Raw genomic sequence first — 8,905 nt, 5'->3', positions numbered from 1 at the left:
TGGAACTACATCAGGTTCTAGCAATGGATAACTAGGATGTTAGAATGACTAATGTTGCCTTATTGCATGTTTTTCTAACATCCATGTTCAGTGCACGGGGTCTTGAGATAAGTCCTGGCTTCTGAACTCATTTAACTTGCCTCCCCTCAGATTTAACTTATATAACTAGCATTTTTTTATCCAATTATGACACTTTAAAGTGATCTTAATTGTATAAAGTTCGACACTTTTCTAGAGTTTTAAATGTCGTGAGTGAATTTTCTTCTGCATAAAATCTTATTTTTAAGCGATGCGATAGTGCCCGCCAATCCGCATGGGAGTGGCGTGGTAGGCTTAAGCACAGGGCTGTTCGTTGATGACACTCCCATGATATGCGGGCGACAGAAGGAAAGACTGTGCGGGTGTGAAATCGTGCGTGCGGAGAAGTGAGGTGCATCAGTCGTGGGTTTGTCATTCATCGCTCCACGCCCCCCGGCCCGCGCGTACCATCGGAAGTGTTACGAACGAACTTGCTAAGCTATAGGGTAAACATCACTCATTCAAACTGAACAGAACGGAAAATCCGTTCCCCAGTAATTGTAATGAGTCATCAAGGTAAGAAATGCATTTTTTCATCTATAAACAGCACGGTTCCTTCCTACTACCATCCGTTCCATTCCGATTCTTCCATTTTTATCTATGGAGGAATATATTTTTTAACCGACTTCCAAAAAGGAGGAGGTTCTACGTTGATTCTTACCTACATCTATACTAATATTATAAAGCTGAAAAGTTTGTTTTTTTGTTTGCTTGAACGCACTAGTCTTTGGAACTAGTGGTCCGATTTGAAAAATTCTTTCAGTTTTAGATAGTCCATTTATCAGGAAAGGCTATAGGCTATATATTAAACATGTGTTCCTACAGGAATGGGAACCATGCGGGTAAAACCGCGCAGTGTTAGCTAGTATATTATAAAGAATATATTGTAGTACGGTATTTTTCAAAAGGAATATTATTCGTATTTTTTAGTATTCCAAGAGCCAGAGTACAAAAACTGGACATAAAAAAACACGTACAAAAACAATTTATAAGTAACCCACAAAGACCACGTCAAATTATAATACTTAGTAAAAACAAAACTTAGTAAAAACAAATTGTCTTGACGGCTAAATGCTAATTCTTTCAACACTTCTGCCCTTTCGATAATGGCTTCTGAATTTTTATTAAATTGATAAAACATCCACCTAATTACAATTAAGTTTATTTTTTATTCCTCCGTCGAAATTCACCGTTAGTGCCGGAGGGGCTATAAATTGATCAGAGCCTGTTTTATTTAATTAAGTTCAGAGTGGAGGCGGTCGAAATGTGGGTCACGTTATCTCTCTGGAAACACGGTTAGAGTTACCTTATTATTCTTTGCATTTTCTGTTTTAACTTAACGCGGTGTTGCCATACATAAAAAAATATTGGGAAATAAGAAGTGGTATTTCGGTGTTGTTTTATCTTGTAGTTTAACTAAATCTTTATAGTAATACTGACGTAATATTGACGGCCTCCGTGGCGCAGTGGTTTGCGCAGTGGATTTACAAGACGGAGGTCCTGGGTTCGATCCCCGGCTGGGTCGATTGAGTTTTTCTTACTTGGTTCAGGTCTGGCTGCTGGGAGGCTTCGGCCGTGGCTAATTACCACCCTACCGACAAAGACGTACCGCCAAGCGTATGATGTCGTGTAGAAACCTAAAGGGGCGTGGATTTTCATCCTCCTCCTAACAATTTAGCCCGCTTCCATCTTAGATTGCATCATCACTTAGGTGAGATTGTAGTCAAGGGCTAACTTGTAAAGAATTAAAAAAAAAAAATATATCACCAACCACAGAATTCTGCAGGAAACGTAAATGGCTTCATAATATTCGCGTCCTTCTCCACGTATCAATAAGTTCAAATGAACATTAAAGTGTGGTTCTCATTGTTTATATATTTTTGTATTTTATGTGACGGAGAAGGTACAGATACAATTTCTGTAAAATTCGGTTTTGGTTCATCGACTTTAAATACCTTACTTATCATTAAACATTCGGTTAATCAACAATAAAATACGATTTATTGGGCGATCAAAACGTCATATTTAACGATAACTTATCTGTTTTATAATCTTGTCATTTTAAAACAATTTAGTAGTCATTTACATACGTGCCCGCATAGCAATTGTGCATAATATCGATAATTAATAAATCAATAACCTAATCTTTCATAACTTTATGTCAGCCACTGACGTTCAATTAATCTGATATGAGATTACTTGATCGTCAGTGGCTGATATTATACGCCGTCCCCGATTCTGATACCATTTGACATATTCATAAATACAATCACCTATAAAAGAACATTACTATGTATTTTTTGTGTTAATATCACCATTAACAACGTATAATCAGCTCACTGTTGAGCACGAGTCTCCTCTCAGAATGAGAGGGGTTATGCCTTAGTCGACCACGTTGGCTCAATGCGGATTAGCAGACTTCACACACGTAGAGAATTAAGAAAATTCTAAGGCGTGCAGGTTTTCTCATGATGTTTTTCTTTCACCGTTTGACATATGATATTTAATTTCTTAATGCACATAATTGAAGTTGGAGGTGCATGCCCCGGACCGGTTTCGAAGCCACATCTTCCGGAAACGGAGGCAGTGGTCATATCCATTGGGCTATCGCGGCTCTGGATGGTCGAATTTGTTTAATACCTATTTTATAGGCTGCCTCATAAAATAGAAGTGATAGTGATAGTTGAACAGTGTGATAGTATTCTTATGAGATAGTTTACATAAAATCTAAAAAAAAGCTTTTGTAATCGACAGACAAGCTAAACAATTTGCGTCCTCAAAATTATCTCATATTGATTTCTTCATACCTTATCATTGATAATAATTCTCCAAGATAACCGTCAATTTTGACGCCTCATTTCATCATTACGGGATCGTATTTTGGCGTATTAGCTAGTGTATTACATATTGAAATCGATCTTTTAATTAATTTAACATTTTCATATATGCCTCTCAGTAAGAGCCACGGTTTGGAATACAACGATTCAACGGTTTGCATGATAAAATGGCTGGTACAGATTACTCTATGAACGAGGTAACTTTTACTTTATTAGCTATAAATATTTATATTTAAACTAGCGGACGCCCGCGACTTCGTCCGCGTGGAATTCAGTTTTTCACAAATCCCTCGGGAACCATGGATGTGTTAATCCATGCTATAATATATCTCAATACCAAATTTCAGCTAATTCGGTTAAGTAGTCGAGGCGTGAACGAGTAACAAACATTCATATAATTAAAATCATCTGTTTTCGCAAATCTCGGCAAACCATGGATTTTTTCGGGATAAAAAGTAGCCTTTGTGTTAAACCAGAGTAAAATCTATTTCCATTCCAAATTTTAGCCAAATCGCTTCAGTAGTAGCGGCGTTAAAGAGTAACAAACATCCAAACATCCAAACATACATCCAAACATACATCCAAACATACATCCAAACATTCATACAAACTTTCGCGTTTATAATATTAGTAGGATTAGTAGGATAGGATAAATAAAAGTCTCAAAGTTACTCAGCGGGCGATGGAGCGAGCTATGCTTGGGGTTTCTCGGAGTGATCGAATCAGAAATGAGGAGATCCGCAGACGAACCAAAGTCACTGACATGGCTAGCGAGTCGCGAAGCTGAAGTGGCAATGGGTAGGCCACATAGTTCGAAGAGCCGATGAACGTTGGGGTCCCAAGGTGCTGAAATGGCGACCCCGCACCGGAGGGCGTAGTGTTACTCGACCCTTCACTAGGGGGACCGATGACATTAAGCGGGATGCAGGGAGCCGCTGGATGCTGGCGGCTCGAGACCGTTTTGTTTGGGTGTTCATGCAATAGGCCCATGTCTAGCAGTGGACATCCATGGACGTCCATCGGCTGATAATAATGATGATGATGATGATGGATGATGATGAAATAAGTAAAATAAAAATAAATCTCTAAGATATAATAATAATTATATAATTATATTATTAATAATTAGCGCGCGCGTGCGATATGGTCCGCAAACAAAATCAATGCAAACTTTCAACCTATAATTCACTACTTTAGAAGTTGAATTTTAAGAATTCTTAAATCACATTATAATATTTTTTTTATGATTCAATTTAAAACTGTAACTCTAAAAATTAAGGACACACCACTCTAGCCTATCATTAAAATCATCTGTTATCGCAAATCTCGGGAAACCATGGATTTTTTCGGGATCAAAATCCAAATTTCAGCCAAATCGCTTTAGTAGTAGCGGAGTTAAAGAGTAACAAACGTCCAAACTTACATCCAAACATCCATACAAACTTTCGCGTTTATAATATTAGTAGGATAAAGCTTATTAATAAAATCATAAATTATGAATATTATCAGTAGTAACCTAATGCATTCTTCATTCACACCTACAGCTAGTACACAGTACATGTTATATAAAAGAAAGTACACAATGATCATGGACAATGTGTCAACCTACAGGTGTATACAGCTTGAAATAAAAAAACATTTTAAGATCGACAAATAGAATATGGTTCTATAGTTCACATATTCAAGAAGTACGTAAAATAAAAATAATATAATAAAAAATGTCGTGGTTCACCGATCCAACATGGTTAAAGTCGGCAACTGTTATTAATTAAATAATAAAATTCTTCGGTTTTTCTGACCACTAAAGGTTAATTTTTTTTGGCAAAATGGTAATAAAGCAAGTATAGATAAAATAAATAAATTAGGTACTTGTTATCTGGTTATTGTCAGTTAATATTCTGGTTGTGTATATTATGTAGATATCTTATCGTATAGACGCAATAATGTTACAATATTTCGTCAGTACGTAGACTAATTAATGGCGATTATTTTAATATCAGATCTATGATAAGGATTCAGGAAAAATTTATATAGGACGTCGTATTACCTCTCGCACCATTTTCATATCTGAATAAAATACTAACTGAAATCACTTGTTGGCTACACCAGTAAATTCACTTTACTTTCTAGCTTTCTTTGATGGGAAAAAAGTATATATATATCACAGAACATTTAGCTTTAGCAATAGAGGGGCCAAGTGGTCGATACCCCCGTATCCTCATATATGAAGACGTACGCTAATGTATTTGTATTATAACAAAATAGACTTTAATAACGGTTACATACAGTAAACTTAACTTAGTAATATGACACTCTTGCTTTGCTAGTGCAAGTTAAGTACTAACTAAAGTTTATTCTATATGAGCTGTATTAAATTCTTTTGTTAAAAATTATATTTTTTCGAAAAGATAAAAGATCAGAACGGTGACTAATGGACCTTTTACGAAATAAATATTTATATCTATGTCAATAAAAATAATATGGAGTAGTAACGAACAAATGACTTTTAACTCTAAAGTAAAGCTACTTGTTACACATGCTCATTTCAAGCACGAAAGCATGCTACTTATTAGCATGTGTATCGCAACAATGAAAAAAATTACTAATAATGAGCATGCTTATTTCTTGCTTGCTCAAGAATCAACAGTCATGCGATTTATGAGCATGCTACTTGCTTTTTTTTGCTTTTGAGCCGTGATAGCCCAGTGGATATGACCTCTGCCTCCGATTCCGGAGGGTGTGGGTTCGAATCCGGTCCGGGGCATGCACCTCCAACTTTTCAGTTGTGTGCATTTTAAGAAATTAAATATCACGTGTCTCAGTCGGTGAAGGAAAACATCGTGAGGAAACCTGCATACCAGAGAATTATCTTAATTCTCTGCGTGTGTGAAGTCTGCCAATCCGCATTGGGCCAGCGTGGTGGACTAATGGCCTAACCCCTCTCATTCTGAGAGGAGACTCGAGCTCAGCAGTGAGCCGAATATGGGTTGATGACGACGACTTGCTTTTGGAATGTTTGCTTTGAGCATGTTTATACAGGAGCATGCTTAAAAATAGCATGCTTATTGCTAGCAAATGTAAACTGATGATAAGCATGCTCGTATGGAGCATACTTAATAGCACGTTTTTAGCATTATATTTAACAGCATGTGTAACAGTACCATAAGGTAATTAAGTTATTTTTCAAACACTGAAGATCAACATCATTATTAATAACCCATATTCAGCTAACTATTTAGCACGAGTTTTCACTACCACGTGGTGATGAGTAAAGCCTCTTTGCCACTGAGCTATTGAGGCTTAAAATAATAAATGGGGACTTAAAACTAAATATATATTTTTTTATTAATATTTTATTTATTTATTTTGTTTATGGGCAGGAAAAAGCAAAACATTCTACTACTACATAAAAAAAACTTATAGTTTATGAGTTTATTGGATTAGGTATTAAAAAAAGATGTTTCAGTTATAAAACTAAATAATTTCACTGAAATGACTGCAACGGAACTTCGAAGTTTTTACTTTTTAAAGTGTGTGTAGCTATCACTAAACAATAAAAGTATTAGGTTACCTTGAAAGGCTTACAAAAGTTAGTGAGTTAGGGGTTTATTACAATCTGAAAACTTCAGGAACTAACTTAGTAAGCGAACAATCTCGAACTATCACTTAGCAAGTCTAGTAATTTCAAAGTTGGGTGTTCTGATTCCGAAGTTGGCGTCAGGTGCATTCCTTTCTCATGAGTTTATGTGTGCCTACAAAGAACTTGAAAGCTTAAAACTTTTCTGTAAGCTTTTTGTGTTCGTTCCACAGATTAATCAATAATATACAGATGGAGCGTACGGAACACGACTGTGTCGTAGCCGCTCCAAATACGAAATTCAAAAAGTAATACATTTTCGAATCAATGCGTGAAAGCGTCGCATCAGTATTTTTCGATATTATTGAAAAAAAATGGCGTCTTATGTTTTTAAACATTTTAAAAACTGTTCACAAAAAATTAAAAATTAAGATGGAGTATTTTTTATTGGTTGGTATTGATTATTATATTAATTTACGTAAATGTTGTTAGTGTTAAATTTTGCAATTCAAATTATGAAAAAGTTTGTATATGCGAATGTCACGAAGACGCATGACGTTTGTTTTTTTTTTTAATGGGTTTAACTGGCTTCAGTATGTTGCTTGTAAAGACTTGGTTCATTCGCAGTAAAACGTGGGCACAGAATCTATACCACACCTTTTAAAAATGTATAGATTAAGATTATTATGGTACCGTGATAGCCCGGTGGATATGACCTCTGCCTCCGATTCCGGTAGCTGTGGGTTTGAATCCGGTCCGGGACATGCACTTCCAACTTTTCATTTGTGTGCGTAGATATTAAATATCACGTGTCTCAAACGGTGAAGGACAACATGTGAGGAAATCTGCATACCAGAGAATTTTCTAAATTCTCTGCATGTGTGAATTCTGCCAATCCACATTGGGCCAGCATGGTGGGCTATAGGCCTAACCCCTTTCATTCTGAGAGGATACTCGAGCTCAGCAATGAGCCGAATATGGGTTGTTAAAGAACGAAGATTAGATTAGAAGCTTTCATTGTATCTTAATCTGAAACTCGTATTATCTATTCTAAAATCTGGTAAAACCATGTATTGAAAGCGAGCCCTGATAAATGTTAGTACGCTTTAACTGTAATGAAATGAATTGTTATCAGATCAGCACCGAGATATTATAATGTTATTTATCTAATTAAATGTCATACTCGTGCCACATAACTTCAATTAAAAAAATAAAAAAGGCATTAAACAATTATGTCTTTATTACTCACTTCATTATTTTAACAAAATGTTTCATAGTCTACTATTATCTATTATTATTCATCCTAATAAGCTAAATGAAATAAATTTTTCTTACAAGTTTTGACTTATTTTTACAACTCTGACATAAGTTGGCAAAAAAAGAGGATTTAAAAAATAAGAAAACCAATATCGAACTAAGGTTATTCACAATATTTGTCAGGAAACCTTAATTAATAAATCGAAATTTAACCAAACTAACCCTTGAATGGCAGAAAATACCTTGAGCAGTCCCAGAGACTTGTGACTCCGGGTGCAGAGTTAAGGGATCCCTTTGGACTAGCCATTACACAACACTAACCTTCACTGCTCAAGTTATTCTCCCCACCTAACCCAAGTAGTTCATGAAGGATTACACAATAATAGATGTAGACAGATCGAACGCCACAAGTGAACTATAGCCAACCGTACGGCGAGCGCCTTACATCACCAGTCACTCCATCCCGGACGCTCCCACTTTCTAACTCCCACTCTTTACGGAAACAAGTCGCGCCACCTAGCGTCAGCACGAGCCAACACGAGGTCGAGCAACGTCATTTTTGGCTGGTGGGAGACTTCGGCCGTGGCTAGTTACCACCCTACCGGCAAAGACGTACCGCCAAGCGATTTAGCGTTCCGGTACGATGTCGTGTAGAAACCGAAATGAGTGTGGTTTTCATCCTACTCTTAACAAGTTAGCCCGCTTCCATCTTAGACTGCATCGTCACTTGCCATTAGGTGGGATTGTAGTCAAGGGCTAACTTGTACAAAATATTAATGAAAAAAAAAAGAAATCTGTCTTAGGCTGCTCTATTCCAGCATACAGGTTTATAAAAAATATTAAAAAGTTTTGGGGTATAATAGAAAAAGTTTCCCTGTAAATGCACAAACTTGCTCTCCTGTAAAAAATCCCTATTCGACATATTTCTATAAGCACAAATATTAGAATATTATTTGTGCTTATAGAACTCTAAAGGCAAATTTACATTTAAATAAGAATAATTAATTATTCTATTGTTTTAAAGGATTAACTTTATAAGCATAATCTTTATTCTTAAGGCATTAGAGATGATTTTCCGAAAGTGCTTTATGATGGCTTCAAGCTAATTGAATACAATAATAATTTATCTCAGTTATCAGGAATCTTTAATAAACTT

The sequence above is a fragment of the Bicyclus anynana genome, chromosome 12, assembly GCF_947172395.1.
Source record: "Bicyclus anynana chromosome 12, ilBicAnyn1.1, whole genome shotgun sequence".
NCBI classification, from domain to species: Eukaryota; Metazoa; Arthropoda; class Insecta; order Lepidoptera; family Nymphalidae; genus Bicyclus; species Bicyclus anynana.
Note: the sequence above shows the minus strand (reverse complement) of the source record.